The sequence below is a fragment of the Bos taurus genome, chromosome 6 (genome assembly GCF_002263795.3).
Source record: "Bos taurus isolate L1 Dominette 01449 registration number 42190680 breed Hereford chromosome 6, ARS-UCD2.0, whole genome shotgun sequence".
Classification (NCBI taxonomy): Eukaryota; Metazoa; Chordata; class Mammalia; order Artiodactyla; family Bovidae; genus Bos; species Bos taurus.
In genome coordinates this window covers 57,257,814-57,279,217 of record NC_037333.1, presented here as the reverse complement: position 1 = coordinate 57,279,217, position 21,404 = coordinate 57,257,814, and the positions used below count along the sequence as shown (strand labels likewise).

At 42.2% G+C, this 21,404-nt stretch overlaps 1 protein-coding gene, 1 long non-coding RNA gene and 1 pseudogene across 9 annotated transcripts in view; 2 read left to right on the top strand and 1 right to left on the bottom strand.

Annotated features, from left to right (window-relative positions):
- TBC1D1 (TBC1 domain family member 1) overlaps window positions 1-21,404 on the bottom strand; it is a 226,405-nt gene that overhangs the window by 150,744 nt on the left and 54,257 nt on the right. The gene's annotated exons all lie outside the window — the stretch shown is intronic.
- On the top strand, window positions 3-6,717 carry LOC132345499 (uncharacterized). Its single transcript, XR_009494865.1, has 3 exons — window positions 3-761; window positions 4,070-4,118; window positions 6,282-6,717. It is a non-coding gene; the product is annotated as an uncharacterized lncRNA (long non-coding RNA).
- LOC781379 (dynein light chain 1, cytoplasmic-like) lies at window positions 19,681-20,183 on the top strand (annotated as a pseudogene).

Sequence of the window (21,404 nt, the reverse complement as noted above, 5' to 3'; positions counted from 1 at the left end):
AACTTCTTGCCAAAAAAAAAAAAAAAATTAAGACTAAATCCTGAATATGATAGAAAGGAATGAGTGTGGGCAGGTGAAATAGGGATATCCAGGCTTCACTGTTTAAACCTGGATCCAAGTACACACACATCAGGATGGAGTCTCCTGCAGCTCCTGGTTTGCACTTGCCTAAACCTTACATTGGCCACCTGATGTGAAGAGCTGACTCATCTGAAAAGACCCTGATGCTGGGAAAGATTGAGGGTAGAAGGAGAAGGGAATGACAGAGGATGAGATGGTTGGATGGCATCACTGACTCAATGGACATGGGTTTGGGTGGATTCTGGGAGTTGGTGATGGACAGGGAGGCCTGGCATGCTGCAGTTCATGGGGTTGCAAAGAGTCAGATATGACTGAGTGACTGAACTGAACTGAACTGAAACCTTACATGATTTTAGACTCAAGAGAGGTCTCCATCTGTTCCAGGTGTCCTGCTTGATCCAGCATTGGGCAGAATCACTCATTTCAAGGGAATCTAAGAACCTTTCTGATGGATGGACTTGATAGTAACATGTGGGGCTGTAAGGCTAAATATTACATGTATGTATGCACACTCAGTTGTGCCCAACTGTTTGTGACCCTATGGACTGTAGCCCACCAGGCTCCTCTATCCGTGGAACTTCCCTGGCAAGAATACTGGAGTGCGTTACCATTTCTTTCTCCAGAGGATCTTCCCAACCCACGGATCAAACCCATATCTCTTGCATCTCCTGCACTGGCAGGTAGGTTCTTTACCAGCTAAGTTCTTAATTCCCTGCCAACATGTACTTTGCCAACAAAAACTCTGTTATAATCTGGAAGTTCGTTAAGGGGAAACTGTTAACATCAGACAAGCTAACAGATCTCACATTCAAAACGATTTTCCTTAAAATATTACGTTTCCTCCCATATGAAAAAGGTATCCTCCTCTAAGAAATTGTATATTCCCCCAGGGAAGGACTGAACATAGAGGGGGCATGGATAATTTTTAATAGCTCCCCGGTGATGCCCTTTCAGCCAGAATTGAGAATACTTACAGATACTTACAGACAGAATAATCATTGCTCAAAGATGCTGATGGTTCTCTAGAGTCACCTGTGCTGCCAAGGCGGTTGGGTGAGGAAGGAGGGCAGATGATTTGGCTGTTTGTGGCAGGGTTGAATTCTCAAAGACCTTAAGGGGCAGGCAGGTCATATTCATGTGTGAAGAGGGCCAAGTGTGAGACAATAAGGAACAAATGAACTGTGGCAATGTGGAGAATGAGTACTCGATTATTAAAGCTCTCCACCCAGCCAAGCAAATGTGTAACCCGAATGAATTCAGCAGGAGAGGTGTTATCGGTGTTGACCTCTGGATTTACTTAAAACTTGGAGGAGTGTGGTGTGTGTGTGTGTGTGTGTGATTCTGTTTATTAGCCAGGATTGAGAACCACTTCCATAATTCTCAATCCTGGATCCTTTATTTTAAAAAATAACTTCCGTGCTCTTTGGAGAGCAACAGGCTATCCAAATAAGACTGAAGAGGTGTAAACAAGTAGGATCTACAGAACACCCAGGACCAATTTCCAGGTAAGTTTAAAAGGAAGCTTATGGCTTCCCTGATGGCACATTAAAGAATCTGCCAGCAATTAGGGAGACCTGGGTTTGATCCCCAGTTTGGGAAGATCCCCTGGAAAAGGGAATGGCTATTCATTACAGTATTCTTGCCTGGAGAATTCCATGGACAGAGGAGCCTGGCAGGCCACAGTCCATGGGGTCACAAAGAGTCGGACACTTTCACTTTCACTTTCACTTGAATGTCTCATCATCTCAGTTTTCCTGAGACATTAAAGGAGGGCTAAAAAGAGGAAACTCAGAAACTGGAAGAGTTGCTCATTGACTAAACTTGATCATAATTTCCCAAATAAGCCTGACACTGCTGCCCTTTTGCCATGTTCCTCCTTTGAAAAGGAGCAAGGGGCAAGGACAGCAAAACCTCCTGAGAGTCCAGGAGGAGATGCTGGCAGGCTCCTCTCCCACACCTGAAACGTGGAGGGTACAGAAGTTGGAAACTTGCAGAAGCATGACCCCACTCTGCAGCCTGTTCCTCCCCACCACAAGACCCGGTTAAAAACAGAGTCATTGTCATACCAACTCCGGGAGGAAACTCAACTTGGTTTCAAGAGAATGAGAACCACTTTGCACTTGGTAACTCGGGTGCTGACAGCAGTTACAATGTGTTTGGTTTGATTGTTTCTCCCACAACACTATGCTATTCTGGGACACCAGCTGAGCATCCTACAATTCAACTCAATTCTGACATTATCTACTCCCACCCTGACTTCAGACACCAATTGCAAGTCCAGGTTGTCACCTGTGCTTCTGACCAACTGGTTATAGATTGGAGGTTCCTGCAACCCCTCCTTGGCTTCAGTTAATTTGCTGAGTGGTTCACAGAACTCAGGGAAACATCTGACTTACTAGAGCATCAATTTATATAAAAGGATGTAACTCAGGAACAGCCAAAGGAAAGAGAAACACAGGGCAAGCTATGGGGAAATGGGGTGAACCTCCCATGCTCTTTCTAGGCACACTACTCTCGTCAAATCTGTTACCTGTTAATCAACTTGGAAGTTCTTCAAATCCCATCCTTCTGGGGTTTTATGGAGGCTTCATACACAGGCATGATTGACCTCTTCATTGGCCTTTGGCCATTGTAATCATTCTCCCCCTCCTCTCTCTTCTGTAGAGTTCAGGGGGTGGGACCTTCTAATCGCAAGGTTGGTTCCCCTAGCAACCAGCCTCGATCCCTAGAGGACCTAGGGACTTTCCAAAAGTCACCTTATTAACATAACAAAAGACACCTTTATCACTCTCTAAACAGGAAATTCCAAGGGTTTTAGTGGTTCTGTGTCTGGAAAGGTGGACAAAGACCAAAAGTAAATTGCTTATGATAAATCACAATATCACAGCAACTGATCAAGAATTTATTCAGTTTGTGAATATTCCTTAGCACCTATGGAGTACAGCAACACGTGTCCTAACAAGGAATAGCAAAAATGATCAAACCCGAAGCATGCCCTGAATATGCATAGGAAGTAGCAGGAGAGAGTGAACAATGTCAAGGGAAGGGCCCAAGTGAAGCTCCGTGGAGTTCCAAAGGAATGAAAAATAACTTCTGGCCACAAAGGAAGAACCAGCGTCCTGACAGAAGCCATCAGGACTTCTATGGATGATGATGAAGGAGTGGGTTTTCCACTGGCATGAAGGATTGATGTTCATCTCTGGAAATCAAGCCATACCAGGACAGATAGGATAGAAGTCAAAGCTCACACTGCAGAAAGAGCATTTTAGTAAATGGCAGTTTGGAGGTGTGCAGTCACGCCTCTCTGGCATAAAAGTTTGTTTCCAGAAAAAGTATTTTCAAAGGATACTAGCAAATCCAGAAATGTCATGAAAAGAGTGTCTCCTTATGAACTGAAAACATATGTCCATGAAAAAAAGCTCATATATGAATGTTTTCACAGTAGCATTATTGTAATGGCTAAAAAGTCGAAACAACCCAAATGTCCATCAACTGACAAATGGATAGTGTGCCCACACAACAGAATATTATTTGGCCATAAAAAGTGATAAAGTACCAATGCATGCTACAACATAAATGGACCTTGAAAACATTATACCACATGAAAGAACCTAGACGCAAAGAACTATATATTGTATATGATGGTGGTGGTGGTGGTGGTTTAGTCACATAGTAGCGTCCAGCTCCTTGCAATCCCATGGGTTGGGGCCTGCCAGGCTCCTCTGTTCATGGGATTTCTCAAGCAAGAATACTGGAGTGGCTTGCCATTCCTTTCTCCAAGGGATCTTCCCTACCCAGGTCTCCTGCATTGCCGGATTCTTGACTGACTGAGCGGCCATGCTGAGACATATATTGTATGGTTCCATTTATAAGAAATTTTCAAATAGACAAATCCAAAAAGACAGAAAGTAGATTTGTGGTTTACAGGGATTGAGAGGAAAATGAGGAGAGATTGCTAATGATTATGGATTTTTTTTTTTTTTTTGAGGTGATGAAAATACTTTGGAATTAGACAGTGGTGATGGTTACACAATTTTGTGAGTATACTAAAGCCCCAAATTCCATGGTCTGTGAATTACAGCTCAATTTTTTAAATCCCTCTATGTGATCATGGTTTAATGACTTATATAATGTTTAATGGTTTAGATAAATTAATTTCCTGAGCTTGTATAACAATGGAACCTATACTTCAAAGGGCTAATTTCGGAATTAAATGAGATACATATAAAGCACACAGCCTGAATCCTTGCACATAGTAGGTGCTCAGGAAATGTCAGCTGATGTTGGGGGCGGGGCGTAGAGGAGGAGGAAGAGGTGAAGAGAGGAAAGAAGAAACTTGGGCGATGGCAGCCGTAACTGCTGTAGCTTAATGATGGGTATAAGTAAGTCTTAGTCTCTCAGTCGTATCCGATTCTTTTCGACCCCATAGATACTGTAGCCTGCCAGGCTCCTCTGTCCATGGGATTCTACAGGCAAGAATACTGGAGTGGGTAGCCATTCCCTTCTCCAGGGGATCTTCCCAACCCAGGGATCAAACCTGGGTCGCCTTCATTGCAGGCAGATTCTTTACTATCTGAGCCAGCAGCGAAGCCAATGATGAGTATGTGTGATGGTTAATTTTCATGTGTCATTAAGAGCTGCCCAGACAGCTGGTTGACATTATTTCTGGGTGTGTCTGCGGCATTCGAGTTAAGAAGGTCACCCTCACCAATGTTCGGTAGACATTATCCCCTCCATTGAGGTGCTGAATAGAACAGAAAGGTAGAGGAAGGAGGAATGCGCTCACTCTCTCTCTCTCTCTCTCTCTCTCTCGCTCTCTCGCTCTCTCACTCTGCTTGAGCTGAAACCTTCATCTCCTCCTGCCCTCAGACCTCAGTGCTTCTGGTCCTCAGGCCTTTAGACTCAGACCAGGATATACTTACACCATCAGCCCTCCCAACTCTCAGGCCTTCAGACTTGTACTGAAATACACCACTGGTTTTCCTGGTTCTCCAGCTTGCAGACAGCAGATCATGGGGCTTCTCAGGCTCCATAACCACGTGAGCCAGTTCCTATAATAAATCTCCCCTTATATAGCTCTCTAATATACCCTATAGGTTCTGTTTCTCCAGAGAAGGCTAATACAGCGTGACTACTATAAATACAGAAATAGAACACAAGTGATGGGCTGGAGATCTCACGCTCATGGCTGGGTTTATAGACAAACAGTTGAGAGTAAAGAAGAGATTGTGTGTCAGCCAAAACTAATTCTGGAACAGGTGGGCCCCCCAACATCTCTCAATATTTTCCTCTCCCTTTTTATGGGTTGCTATGTCTAACAGTATGACTGTGCTCCACTTGTTACTTTCACTCTATAAGGCATACCGTGAATCGTCCAAGTTTTGCTGGTAAATTCCCGTCATTCTGGGCAGAGACTTGGTGTGCACAAGCATTACTAGCCTGTCACACTTTCAGAAAGTTCAGATATTCCTTCCTAAGAAATGGATTCTGCTCACTCACACTGCTCATCCATCATTTCTCTTCCCCGAACATCCTGTGTGTCATTACCTATTGACAGCTCTTGCTTTCTCTCAAGCACAAACATGTACTCACATTTTAAATGATTCAACATAGGGTCTCTGGGTGGCAAGACTGAATATCTGAAGACCAGCCTCAGAGCAAAGGATGCTCAATAAACTGGTGAATGAATGAAAGAAAGTACAGAGTGGAAGAATAAATCTTGTGCAAACATTTAGATTTAGACAACAAATTCAGGGGAAAGGCTGAAGAACACTCTACTTTGATAGAGCTGTGTCAGTGTTTAAATTAAGGTCTCTAACCTTATGTTTTGATTTTGTGCATCAAGTTGTAGTTTCTTATTAGCCAGAATAACAACAAACAAATTTAAAAGAACATTTTTAAATTTCTTAAGCGCCAGTCACCTTCACTACATTGCAAAATTAAAAGCTGGTTGAGAATTCCCTGGTTGTCCAGTGGTTAGGGCTTTCCTGGTAGCTTATACAGTAATAATGTGCCTGAGATGCAGGAGAACAGGGTTTGATCCCCAGGTTGGGAAGATCCCCTGGAGAGGGAATTGGCAACCCACTACGGTATTCTTGCCTGGGAAATCCCTTGGACAGAGGAGCCTGGTGGGCTACAGTCCATGGGGTTACAAAGAGTTGAGCACAAATGAACAACTAACATTTTCTTTTTCTTTCCAGTGGTTAGGATTCTGTGCTTCCACTGCCAGAGGCTTGGGTTCAATCCCTGGTCAGGGACTGCATGCTATGCCAGAAGGTCAAAAAAGAAAAAAAAGCTGGCTGAAGCCCTGCTAGAAATTCTAAGTCTTGCAGTGTAAAAAGGGAACCACTGAACTTGTAACTCTAGAGCTGTATGGTGAACCAGACAGTAACAAATCCCTCCAAGAATAAAGCTCACATCAGTGAACTTTCTCAAGATGCCTTTTTTTCTCTCAGTACTCAGCAGTCTAATTAAAACAGAAACTTCCTTTATGACACAAAGTTCTCTCTTCAGTAGAAAGAACAATCAATATGTCATTGTGACATTTCACAACTAGCTAAATTAATATATTTTGCTATTTAAATTTCTGTTCCCATCTCAATATTTTCCTTAATATATGCAGTAACTGTGTTCACTTTTTAGCTGGTAAGGCATTCCAAAAATAGAAACAGTGTTTCTCTATTTTTAGCTCAGTCTGTAAAGTTTAAGCAAATAATCTTCTTTCCAAAGTACTCCACACACATGTTTCAAATTCATGGAAAAACCCAGTGGCAATGAGCTCATAAAAGAAAACAGTGAAAAGTTGGAGTCAAAAGATTTTTGATATCCTCACCCTGTGTTACAACTCAACATAGACACTCAGCTTCCAACTCAGACATTTTAATTATAATTTCTAATAGGAACATGAAAAACACTACTTAGTACAGCACTAATTACACTGAAAAATAACTTCTTTTTCTACACTAAAAGTTATGTTTCTCCTTAAAAAGTAGACTAAAAACCATCAGTTCCTACTTCCTGGTCAAATATATTAGTGAATAAAAATCACACCAAGACTTCCTTTCCCCCTTTTCTCATACTAAATCATAATTTCCTTTTTCCTCCCAAAAAGGCCGTTTACTCTGTCCTTGATTAGAATGACTTCCCACTTGTAAAATGATGTGTTTGTTCACTTTCATCCATTTAAACGTGTCATCTTTCAGTCAAGCAATCGAACTCCTTATTATTTGCCCAACTAAGTTGAAAACTTATGCTCACACAAAAGCCTGCATACCAATGTTTATAGCAGCTTTATTTCATAATTGGTGAACGAATAAATAAACTGTGGAATATATTGACAATGGAATATGATTCAGTGTTAAAAATAAATGAGTGATGAAGCCATGAAAAGACATGGAGGAACCTTAAACATACATTACTAAGTGAAAGACATCAATCTGAAAAGGCTACATACTGTATGATTCCAACTATATGTGATACTCTAAGAAAAGCAAAACTGTAGAGGCAGTAAAAAGATCCGTGGTTACCAGGGGCTGAGGATAGGAGAGAAGGGGCGAGTAACCAGGGCACAGATGATTTTTAGGCAGTGATAATACTTTGTATGATACTATAGTGATGAATGGCTCAGCAATAAAGAATCCACCTTCAGTGGTTCAATCTCTGGGTTGGGAAGATCCCCTGGAGAAGGAAATGGCAATCCACTCCCATATTCTTGCCTGGGAAATCCCCTGAACAGAGGAGCCTGGTGGGCTAGAGTCCCTGGGGTTGAAAAGAGTCCGACATGACTTAGCAACTAAACACAACACAACAACATAATGATGAGTACAAGTCATTATATATTTGACCAAACCCATAGAATGTACAACACTGAGAGTGAATCCTAACGTGAATTCTGGACGTCAGGGGACAGTGGTGTGTCAGTGAAGGTTTGCCAATTGTTATAACTGTTTTACTCTGGTGAGGGATGCTGACAGTTGGAGGCAGGGTCATGATTGTATGGGGGCAGGGGCCATATGAGAAATACCACCTGCTCAATTTTGCTGTGAACCTAAAACCAATAAAGAATCTGCTGGCAATGCAGGAGACCCAGGTTCAATCCCTGGGTTGGAAAGATCTCTTGGAGAAGGAAATGGCTACCCACTCCAGTATTCTTGCCTGGAGAATCCCATGGACAGAGGAGCCTGGCAGGTTACAGGCCATAGGGTCGCAAAGAGTAGGACATGACTAACGCTTTGGCACTTTGCCACTACAACTATTCTTTAAAAACTTTTGAAAAAAATCAAGTTTTAAACATCACTGAAACTTTCTGTCAACGTTCTCAGTGTTTTGTGTGCATGCTCCCATATTTTGGAACAGAACTGCACACCTTGAAAGAGATAAAATGCCTCTTCGTGTCAGAGTCCTATGCCTGGTACACAGGCATGCACCTCCACACAGTCATGCAAAAAAAAAGTCATATGTGTTTCCTCACCAGGGCTTGAGATTCTGAAAAAGATTCCACCAAGCTATTATACCAATCCTGGCTCTGCTCAGCCGAGTTTTCAGGTGCACAGGACAAACGTGCTTTCCAGAAGCTAAGATCCACGTGCTACAGTCTTAGGTCCACGCCCCTCCAAAAACTCTAAAGATAAAAGGTCTCTCTGGGCTCACTGCTTAGCAAAAGAATGCATAGGTTGTAAAATAAACCAGCACCTGCATCCTGGTCTGTACACACAGCTGGGGAAGGTACATCACTCATGTTGGCTTTGATAGGAGATGCAAAGGCTGAGAAGATACAAGAAGAAGGAAGTGGCTTCTCTTTTCTATTTGTGTTGGAATCACCTTCCGTTTCTCAAATGCGTATCAGTGGAGAAGCCTAAAATATGGCTCTTGTCATCCGGAGTTTTTCAAACACAGTACAGGTTATGCTTTGGGGGAAGTGAAGATGGATTCAACCTTCAGTTGAGGGTCAGGATTCATCTTAAATGGTCAGAATGAATTGCACCCAGCCCTTGGAGCCTTTCTGTCTGTGCAGGGAGTGTGGTTTTGGAGACAGCCCAACAGGAGGAACAGGGCGTTGGTGTCCAAGTGTGCGCAGCTAGCTTCCACCTGCTCACGACTGGCTGTGTGACCTCAGGCAGCTATCATTGCATTTCTGGACCTGTTTGCACCTTGTAAATTTTTAAAATATAATTTTAGTGTATGTGCTGCCAAAGCAAGCACTTTTAAAATATAATTTTAAAATTTTATTTTATCTTTGATTCACGCCACTTGGCATGTGGGATGCTAGTTTGCGGACCAGGGACTGAGCCCACGCCCCTTGCCTTGGGAGCATGAAGTCCCCACCTTGTAAATTTTTGGAGGTTGGGTTCCTTCTAAACTTCCCTTAGGAATGCGATGGAATATATTCTAATTTAAATGCCCATGGTGGGTTTGTGACTGGCAGCCTTAGCTCAGGGTCAAGGTAGAACGGAAACATACCTGCTTCCCAATCTCAAGGTCATAATTGGAAATTTCCAACTTAGAACGTTTGCAAAACCTACAGTTAGTTTACCTCAGGGGAGAAGATGACAAAAAAGAATGCCTACAACACAATGGCAGGGGTCACCTGCTTCCTGTCTGAGGTACCCTTCTCCAAGGTCAAGGGTCAGGAAGGAACAACACCCACTGAGCCCTTATTACATGCCATGTGTTTTCATATATTCTCATGAACCCTCACAACTCCAAAGCCCTGGGGGCTGGACCTCCCAGAGCCTGGGGGGTCAGACCTCTCCCTGCAGAACTGTAGGGGCAGAACTTCTGCCCCGCTGTGTCCAGAAGGTGAGACCTCTGTCCCAGTGGGACTGGAGGGCAGAGAATCAAGCCAAAGGGGCTTGTTCTAAAGCATTAAGGCTTTAGATCTCATGGAGTTGGCCTGGTATCTTGGACTTACTTGGGCCCTATCAACCCCTTTCTTCTCTCTGATTTCTCTCTTTCAAAACAGCGTTGTCTATCCTATGCCTGTCCCACCACTGTTCTTTGGAAACACATAACTTGCTTGATTTCACAGGTTCATGGCTGGAGAGAAATTTGTCTCAGGATGAGTCATACCTCGAATATCACCCATGTCTGATTTGGATGATATTCAGATGACACTTTGGACTTTTGAGTTGACAGTGGGATGTAATAAATGAATTTATTACAAAAGACATGAATTTGGGGGCATCAGGGACAGAATGCTACGGAATGAATTGTTTACATACTCCCCACATTGCTATGTTAAAACCAAATTCCCCAGGGTCTCTGGGGGTGATTAGGTCGTGAAGGTGAAGCCCTCATGAATGGGATTAATGCCCTTATAAAAGAGACCCCAAAGTGATCTTTCTTCCCTTCCACCACATGAGGTTACAGCAAAAAGCCTGTCGTCTATGAACCAGAAAGCCAGCTCTCACAAGACACCAAATCTTCAGCTAGGATGTCTCAGCCTCTAGACCTGTGAGAAATAAACTGCTGCTGTTCATAAGTTACTCAGTCTGTGGTATTTTTGTTACAGCAGCTCGAATGGACTAAGACTAACAATAGTAGTAGAACATGTGTATGGAGTGTCTACTGTCTACTGGCCACTGCTAACACTAGCAAACCTTTGACGTGCATTCATTAAGGATCAGGCATCGTTCTAAGCATCTACAGTGCACAAGGCTGGGACCAGGATTACTCTGCTTCTGATGGCAAACTGAACAGGTAAAACCAGGATACAGGCTGAAACACTATGCCAACCTAACCACTTTACTACCCTAATTATTATCTCAAAACTAAGATGCAGGCTGTTATTTATTGTTTTGCAAGCAAGGAAGTAGAAGTCGAGCAAGGTAAAAATCAATCCTTCACCCAAGGTCTTACTTGGTTAGAGCTGAGGCTGTCTTTGCAATGTCAAGAAAGCAAATGGCCCTAAGTGCTATCAACACAGGACTCTGTGCTCTAAGATTTCGGGGATCTAGTCTGGCCAAGAAAGGTTCTGGGGAGAGTTACCAGCTTGCAGCCAACAGGCTCTGTCAAGGGCAGAAGTTTTGGAGCCAGGGGCTGAGCCAGTGCCAACTAGGCTAGGGGGAGGTGGGCTTGAAATGGCAGCAAATTTTAATGAATCAACAATTGAATGAGAGAGGAAGGGAGGGAAAAGAGGCTAGTTCTCTTTGAGTCTGAGGGAGAAGGGCCCTTTCTGAGGGTACAGCGGGGCCAGGGGTTAGTAAGAAGGAAGAGAGGCTGCAGTGGGCTGCCCCACAAGGCCACCTGACCTGAACCCAGGGCAAACCGGGGATTATGCGGCTGCATGTGGGGGAGGCTGGAGCAGCGGTCCTTCCTGTGAAAAGCTGGCCTGACTGATGGGCTGGGGAACCTCACCTCCCAGTGCCCAAGAAATTCAGCTGGGATGCAGTGTGGCCCCTGCACAGCTTAATGAGAACCTGATTCTTGGATTGGGTATATCTGTGGGTCCAGAAAAAGGTTTCCTTACATGAAAAACATCACCCTTCCCTTCCCCTCCATGGGCCCACAGCTGGCCAAATCCGAGAAAGCAGCACAGAGCTCCTCGACGTCAACAAACTCTGCTTTATAGTTTCAGCCCAACAAACAGTGATTTCAGGTATCTGACTATGGCCCTCCATGTGCACAGCAAGGGAACTTAAGCCACTGAAATATCCATGAATTCACACACAGTCACTTGATAAATACTACGGCGCACATTCACACAGCTGTCCCTAGGGATGCCACAGTAAAGACGCTGCCTGTGCCCAAAGGAATGTCATAGGGTCCAGTAGGCCCACAGAAGCAGCAAACAGGACACGGCATGACCAAGTGAGAAGTGCTGCTAGAAGGAAAAGGCACGGTGCTAAGAGAGCATACAGAGAAGCCTGTAACCCAACCCTGGGGAAGGGGGCACCCTCTAAGACAGCTGAAGGGTTTAAGAACACACCCGAAGGCCAAGTGAAAACTAGCCACTGGGGGATAAAAGGGGAGGAAGACGATCCCTAAACTGCTAAACTGCAAAGGAGTAGACGTTGATACTGGACTTTTTATTACATATAGCATTCTTATTTTCTAAGGTGTTTTTTAAAAAAGTATAAAATACATCAAAACATTAAATAGAATAATATGACAGATACTTAGGTAGATACTACTAGTTTTAATAATTTTAAATATTTTGTATGTATGTGTGTGTGTGTATGCATAGGGCTTCCCAGGTGGCTTAGTGGTAAAGAATCCACCTGCAAAGCCACAGACTTGGGTTTGATCCCTGGGTTGGGAAGATCCCTTGGAGAAGGAAATGACAACCCATCCCAGTATTCTTGCCTGGAGAATCCCATGAACAGAGGAACGTGGTGGACTATAGTCATGGGGTCGCATGGGGTCGCAGAGTTGGATACAATGACTAAACAGCAGCAGCAGCAAAAATAGATATTTTTTTAAAGAAGTAAAATGTTACTTTTAGAGCTCTTCTCCTCCATCCCCAAAGGTAACTATCATCCTGCACTGGGTATAACTTTCCCTATGTTTTCATTTATTGATACTATAGGTATCAATCCACAAACAATAGAAAGTAGCATTTTGTGATTTTTGAAGTTTTTCCTACATGGTATCATAGTATATACATTCTTTTAGGAATTGCCTGTTTATATTCAACATTGTGTTATTCTAACTGCTGAATAATATTCAGTTGTATTAAGTTGCATGATTATTACACAATTCTCTCTTCCCTTTTTGATGGACATTTAAAGTTTTACCTCACCTCCCACCTTTTTTTTTTCCTTGCCATAACAGTAAACATCCTTGTACTTGTCTCCTTGTGCACATTCCATGATGTATGCCTAGAAATGGCATTGCTGGGTTAAGGGTATTCTCATCTCCAGCGCGACTGCACACGGCCGTAATCTGCTGCAGAACCACTGTGCCAATTTACATTCCCACCTACATACTTATGTTCCTGTTTCCTCATGTCCTCACCAATCCTGATGTTAACAAGCTCTTAAATTTTGCTAATCTAATGAGTGCGACATGTTATTTTTTCCCTTTAATCTGCCTTTCCCTAGTTGCTAGTGAGTAGTCCACCTTTTTATATGTCAAATGGCTATTCAGGTTTCCTCTGCTCATTGCCTCTTCACATTGTCAGGCCATTTTCTACTGGGTTGTCTTTTTTAAAAGACTGGTTTGTAGAAATCCATTAGATATTCTGGATATTAATTCTTACCAGTTGTTGTTTGACTTGACAATTACTCAGAAACAATACTATTAAGAGAATCAGTTAAAAGATGAGTGTAGTCTCTTAAATATGGGTACCTTCAACCAAACGATTTTTATTGACTTTAGCAGAGGATCTGGCTTGTATTTTCTTAATGGTTTCATATCTCATGGCCTAGGGCAGCATATGCAAACAGATGTTTAAAAAGAAGAGTTCACATTCATTGCTGAAGAGGTACCTACATTAAATGATTAACTACTGTCCTGGAAATGTTAAAGACCCTCAGAGAAGCTGCAAGCCCTATGATGACCACAGACACACTTTAAATTAAAGACCAGATTATCATTTGATTTAGGGTGATTTTTTAAATGTTTTCATTTTTGTTCAAATTTTGTTTAATGTGTTTTCTTGAATTCAATTTAGAATTTGACTTTTTATCATACCTCATAACAATCCTGAAAAAGTCAGTAATAACATAACCAAAAATTATCACAACTATTAACATCCTCATAACTAAATCCAAAGACTGGAAAGTTATCATCCTCTTAAATCTCTTTATTTACAGGTGATGAAACTGAAGTTTGAGAGGCCAAGAAAGTTACTCATTCATTCATTCAACAAATATTTATTAAACTTCTACTCTAACAAATATCATTTAGGTGCTTACTATGTATTAAGCTAAGAATTTCATCTAAATTTAGATATTAAATATTTAAACAGAATTTAGACATATTTAGTGTCTCTGATGATGACTTTAAGAGGTAAAATTTTGGAAGTTAAATAGCTTGCATAGTCCGTGGTCCATCAGTGAAGGAGGCAAGATTAACACCCCAGGATTCTGATGCCAGCAGGGCTTCCAACCTTGTCATAGGATATGCCTACGGTGCTTGCTGTGAGTTTGAAACACAGAGATATGCATCCTACAGGAAAGCAGGGCCCTGGCATTCACACAATATCATATCCTCTTTCATAGATGAAATTCAGATCTTCTGGTGAAGCGGGCAATGGATAGAGGATGGGCAGGAGCCTATGCCCTCAGGTAATAGAAATGCATCCTTGTGTGGGCCATTGAGCCAAGACAAAGATTACTAATGTAGAGAACCCACCGTGAAATCAGCTCTGGGAGAAGAGTAAGTACTTAGTCTTCTTGGTGAGCCAATCAGACAAGAGCCCCCATGAGGGGCTCACAGTCTAGTAGAGGAGACAAGCTATAAGCATATCAGGGAACCAGTGAAATAAATAATTACAAAGTGTGGTTAAGGGCCATGAAGGAAGGGAACAAGGTAATGTGAAGGAAGGCTTGTGGGCCAGGGACTTATTTTAGAATGTGTAGTCAATAGGCTTCTATTAACACTAAAACAGAGACCTATGTGAGTTAGCCATAGCACGAGTTGGGAGAAAAGCATGTGCAAAAGCTCTGTGAAAGGGAGGCAAAAAGTATCTCTGTGAGTACCACAGGGAGAGTCAGGTAGCAAACGGCTTGAGATAAAAGCAAGGGACAGATTATTCAAAGCCCTGAAGGCTACGGTAAGGAGCTGGAATCTACTCTAAATATAATGGGAAACTATTGGTGGGTTAAGTAGTGGAATTACGTGATTAAATCCTTTACTCAGTCACTCTGATCATTAAATGGAGAATGGAATACTGGGGTCAGAGATGGGAATAAGAGACCAGTTCGCTAGTTAGGAGGCCATCATGACGGCGGCTTGGATTAGGATAGTGTCAGTGAAAGTTGACAGAAGCAGATGGATTCAAGACATATTTTGGAAACAGAACCAACAGGGCTTACAAAATGGATGGACGGTAGGGTATGAGTGAGAGAGAGAAATCAAGGATGACCTTTAGATTGAAAAAAACTGTGAATAAGGAACTGCTTACAATTACTTCTCCAGTGTTTTATGATCTGTCTTGAATTTTTTAACTTCACAGACTTCCAAGGAGAAATGTGAGGGGGACAGAAGGTCACAACACAGTGATTCTTCTACAACGAACGGTATGGCGGTCTGGGACTGAGACCCTGTATCTCTTCCAGAGGTCAACTTTGTGCATCCTTTAGTTGGGAAGGCATCTGGACCCGTGGCCTCTGGCTGCTTCAAGTGGTCCTTCAGCAAACACATCCAGTTAGCTGTTTGTGAAATGAGATATTCAGAGACATAACTACCACCTGCTTTTTAGTAGCAGCAAAAAAACTACTCACACACGCAATAAATACCAACTCCTGATCTAGAAAGCTCACTAAATTCTAGAATTCAGCAACCACGGAGTAACTCTGTAGGCTTCTCCAGTTATGTAGACTGACATTAGACACATACCAGAATTTTGTATAGAATCCCAGGCTGTTTGTAAAGCTCCTCTAACTTCGAACACATTAGAAGCAACATGAGAATTCATGCATATTATTTAACCACGCAGATAATTTAAGATAATCAATGTTAGTCCAAGTTGCAAATATGTTTCCTATTTTTTTTTCAGCATTCCACTTCACTCTCCATCTTCTCTTAATTAGCACCTTTGGTTTCTAGGACCTCCTTAAGGCTTCTATCTGATTCTTGCAAGACTGGGAAGAGCTGACAAGGGAAGCTCTTGACCTGACCCTGGCCGTTTCACCTTTATCCTTTGTTGTTGCCTGTCTCCTGATTTCTCTGCAGGAGCAGACCTTGTTCATACCTCATCCAAAGTAGGAGCCTGGGTCTGGAAACAGGGTAGAACCTGGGGACAGCTCCGGGAGAATAAGAAGGAACATGACCCACTTTATATTTACGTAGAATGTTCATTAAAGCAGAAATTGTTGTGGTAATAACTAACTCATGTAGCTGGAGCATGACCTGGGAGCCGCAAAGTGGGCAGGCTCAGGTTGGACAAAGCTGCAAAGGGGTCTCAGCACAGCTTACTGTGAGCCTGGGGACTCGGGCAAGTTTATTTAACATCCAAGCCCTATTTCCCAATCATAAAATGGAGGTAACACCCATCCTGCAGGCATTTGAAGTGATCAAAAATACTTAGGTAAAGTACAGGGCAACCAATCAATAAACAGCAGCATTTATAGCATTTCCTAATTTATAATGAACTTTTGCATACACGGTTTCACTTCTTACTAACCTGACTAAATCCAAGTCTTCCATTTTTGGCTAAAGCAACACCCCAGTGTTCTTCTAACTGTGAAGGGCCAAATATTTTCACCCTGACTTCCCTCTTGTGCTGACTTTGATTATTGGGAGCAGAAATTTAACACTTAGTGTTAGAGTAATAGAGCCTTGTCTAGGCTCAGCAGTGACATCATAGGTGGTAAAGTCTGGGCACAGGATATAGAGGTGTGGTGATGGCCACACCCATTTGCCAACCCTCTTCCAACCCAGTCCAGCCTCTTGATTCATAGCAGCAAAGGGTCACTTCTGTTTCTAAGGCTTAGAGGTAAGTTGAAGGCAGCTTTGGTGGGAGTTCTTTCAGTTCAGTGATAAACATGCTTGTTCTCCAGTGCATTCCAGGAATCTTTGACCCATCACCACATGTGTGTCTGTATTTGAGTCTACAGTCAAATATATACCTGTTTCTTTGCATAAGGCCCATTTCAAAGGCAAAAGGCATTGAAAGGTATTAATAGAACTCTTACTTCTAACCCAAAACAACTAGCTAGGAAGTGAGAGTCATGATCTGGACCTGGGGTATTGGCGAGTGACTGATTAAACAGCAACATGGAGCATGTGAACTCAAGTACCATTAGAGGTCAGGCAGCATGTGTATAAATGTGAAACGCCAGGTGGAAGGCAACAGGGAGTGGGGAGGCTAGCGAACAGAGTGTACATGCCAATCCGAAGGCATTCAAATGGAATTGCTTTGCTTCAAACACTATGGTTGACAAATTTAAAGTCTACAGGCTGCCCATCTGCCACCTTGCACCACTGTACCACTAATAGAACCTTTGCTAATTGCTTTCATTCAAAATATTTTGACATTCTTTTTTTTTTTTTTACGATTTATTGTATCAGCTCCTTTTTATTTTTACAAGATTTGCTTCTAAGATATTTTATGTAAATGTTTTCTTATGTCTAAATACAGCTTCATGCAAATAGGGTTTACGACCAAACAGCTAATATAGCTACCCATTCTTTTTTCTTTTTGGCTGTGCTGGGTCTCAGTTGTGGTATGTGGGATGTTTAGCTGTCACACAAGTGCTTAGTTGGGGCATGCAGGATCTCATTCCCTGACGGGACTGAACCCAGGCCTCATACATTAGGAGTAGAATCTTAACCACTGGACCACCAGGGAAGTCCCTACATATTCTGTTTTTTAAAAAATAGCCTTAAAACTGTTCTCTAAATTTGGGCAAAAATAAAGTAAAAATTTGTTGTTGTTGTCATTTAGTCACTAAGTTGTGTCTGATTGTTTTTTGACCCCATGAACTGTAGCCCGCTAGGCTCCTAGGTCCATGGGATTTCCCAGGCAAAAATATTGGTGTGGGTTGCCATTTTCTTCTCCAGGGGATCTTCCAGATCCAGGGATCAAATCCATTTATCCTGTACTGGCAGGCGGGTTTTTTTTTTAACCAGACCCATCCTAAAGAAGGGACAGACTGGTTGTGTCCAGAGGTGTGAAAGCAAATCTAATCCAGGAAAGCTCTCTGGAGGAGGCAGTATTTGAGCTAGGAGAGATGGAAGGAATACTTTTCTTAAGCAAAGGAAAAAAGAAAAAACCTCTTCAGGTAAAACAAACAAAGGTGAGCAAAAAGAGGAAAGCTGGGCTCTTCCAGAAAAATAAACAGTCTTATTTTGTTGCAGAATAGAACACAAAATCTTGGCATTAGAAAGCAAAGTCCAAAAAATCATCTGAGACCAGATGGGCAAGGCCTCTGACTGCCAAACTAAGGAGTTTGGCATTTATTGGCTGGGGAGTGGGAGGTGGACAGGCCAGAAGGCTTCAGAGATAAAATGGCCTGATCAGAGAATGGGTTTTCTAGAAGATACATCTGCCTCTTTGATTTTACAGACCCTTTCTTAAGCATGATTTTTTTCCTAGACAACTTCAATCTGAAAAAAAAAAATGTCATTCTTCTCAGCATGTTTTTAAAAGTAAACTTGGTCACCATAAATGTATAGGAGAAAAGGAGACATAGAAACTAGCAGCAAATCCAGCAAACATGCCCATCTGTTTCTGGGACTCTTAGTAGAGATCAGCAAAAATAGCTTTTTAAAAACATGGAACTATGGCTGAAATCATATTTTCCAGCGTAGGTTTCCACTAGTGACTACTTATAATTTTATTTTCTGGCATTTTCCATAAAATATACCATCACTAGCACACCATGAAAAGCTATCATCTGTTCCATTATAAATGCAAAGAATTAAAAAGGAAGGGTAAGAGGAAGGGAGGAGAGGAGGAAAATGATACATGGCTTGTCAGGAAATGTAAATCAAATGTCAAAATCGACCTTTTCAAAGTAATGATGAAGAAAAAGAAAAACATCAAACAATCTGTTCAGAACTTTTATGAAAAAGTGGTGTAGGGTAAAAGCACAACAGGGTTTGGAGTCAGAAAAGCTCTTTTGGAATCTCCACTCTCTCCTTTTATTACTACCTTCTTGTGATGAGGTAAATTTCCTCCTTTCTAAAATGGTGATATAATTTATTACTTTAATGGTTGTGAGGGATAAAAGCGTCACCCAGTGTCATGGATCATATGTATTTGCCTCTTTCTCTCCTTTGGAAAGTAAGGGATGTGCCTGTTGTATGATGGGGCTGTGGCCATGGGGATTGCATAAAGGCAACAGCTGCTTGAGTTCTCCCAACCTCCAAAGGGAGTCTAAACATCCATTTGGTCAGCTTGGGCCTGCATACAAGGGAGAGAGGCAGTGATGCCAATAACACCAAGGACCAGGTGACAATAATCACTTTGGCTTCACTGTGGCAGGCATCGAGTGACCTCTCTGGGGGGAATTCATGACTGTACTTCCCCTTTCTCTAGATTAGTATTAATTAATATTAAGTAAATATTAAAACTGGTTGGCCCCCTTGAGAATACCATATGAAATTTATCTCATCAGAAGAAGGTAGTAATAAAAGGAGAGAGTGGAGATTCCAAAAGAGCTTTTCTGACTCCAAGGAGGAAAGGCACAGAAGGGAGGTACAGGGGAAAAAAAAAAAAACATTTGGAGATTTCAAATGTGTTAAAGCACAGTGAGAATAATCTGCTGGAAACACATTCATTTACAAATATTTATTGAGCACCTATTTGGGCATGCTGTGCAGGCTGTGAGGATATATCTATTAACGAAACAAACAAAAAAATCCCTGCCCTCACAAAACTTATATCCTGGTGAAGAAAGACAATGAACAAAACAATAAATGCACGGTAGATTAAAAGCTCACGAGAAGCACATGCTGTAAATTTTAATCTACACACACGAATAGAAAAAGAGGAGATGCGCCACGGCTTCGGTAGCGACCGCCTCTCTACGCGGGTGGGAGCTTCGCCAGCCCCCGCCCCCAGGAGACCGTTGCAGTCGGCCAGCCCCTGCACCTTGGTAACCATGTGTGACCGAAAGGCCGTAATCAAGAATGCTCATATGTCGGAGGAGATGCAACAGGACTCGGTGGAGTGTGCTACTCAGGCATTGGAAAAGTATCGAGAAGGACATTGCGGCCCATATCAAGAAGGAGTTTGACAAGAAGTACAGCCCCACCTGGCACTGCATCGTGGGGAGGAACTTCGGTAGTTATGTGACACATGAAACCAAACACTTCATCTACTTCTACCTGGGCCAAGTGGCCATTCTCCTGTTCAAATCTGGTTAAAAGCATGGGCTGTGCCACACACCCAGTGATCCATCCAAAAACAAGGACTGCAGCCTAAATTCCAAATACCAGAGACTGCAGTCTTCAGCCTTGCCTAAGGGAACACCTCCATCTTTGAACCTTTATTGTGTTTTGTACAGGGCATTCTCCATACTAGTTTGTGGTTATAAAGCAATTAGTAAAACAAAAAAAGAAAAAGAGAAGGTGCAAACTTTAAGCCAGAATCCTCCTGTGTTAACACTGGGGATTCTTCGAATTCTGGCCACACACGACAAATAAAGGGCAAGGATTTTTGTGGAAAAGAGTGACAGTGGAAATTACACGCTGCAGACTAATACGAATTTATCATTCTGAAAAAGAGAAAGGAGAGAAGTGTGTATGTGCATTGGAACCTCTGGGTATTCTGAATTACCTTAAGGAGAAAATTGGGGGAGGGTGCACATTTCCAGCAGCAAGATGGAGAGGGCAATTTCTTTTTTACTTTTTATAATTTCTTAAATTTATCAGGTTACAAATGATTCTTAAATTCCTTGGGCTTTACAGTATTTTTCAAATAAATACAAAAATAGTTAAAGAGGGATGAATGAGTTCTCTATGTACTAACACAAAAATCAGTTTGCGATCCATAAAGTGGAAAATCTAAGTTACAGAGCTTTGTAACTTGTGATCACATGTATGTAATACATAGTTTTTTTATAATGGCAACTCCCGTTAGACAACTTATTTATCCCGCCGAAGTCTCAGTGACTCACCTCTGAGCCCTTCCCTTTTTTACCGCCCGCATACAGCATCACTAAGTAATGGCTTCTGTCTTGGAGTGGCCTTCCAAATGTATCCCTTCTTTCCATTCCACAGCCTGTCGCTGTCCTAGGTCAGCTGTCATCACCTCTCACTTGAACAACTGCATAATAAACCTCCTTACTGGCCTCAGTACCTGCACCACAGACTAGATTTGCTTCTCAAAACATCAACCCCCCCTTGATTCTCCAATGACCACTGTGGATCAAGTCCAGTCTTGGCATGGCTTCCAACACTCTTCTAAATCTGGCCTATCCTACCAGCAGTAGGCAATGATTCCTGTCTAATAATGGTTTCCTCCACCCCTCTTTACTAGCAGAACCCTAATTTTGTGCAATTAATGAACAGAGACTCTTGATCTCAGGCTTAGCCCCAAGGGATATGCTATGGGTTGACACATAGCAGGCAATCCACTTTTTTTTTTTTTTTTTTAACTAAATGAACAAATGGTATAAATCAACCATATTTATACCATTCCTCTTCCCAAATGATTACAATTTTACAAGTCAACATGTAACCCTGTTCTGGCCAATGAGATACTACAAGTA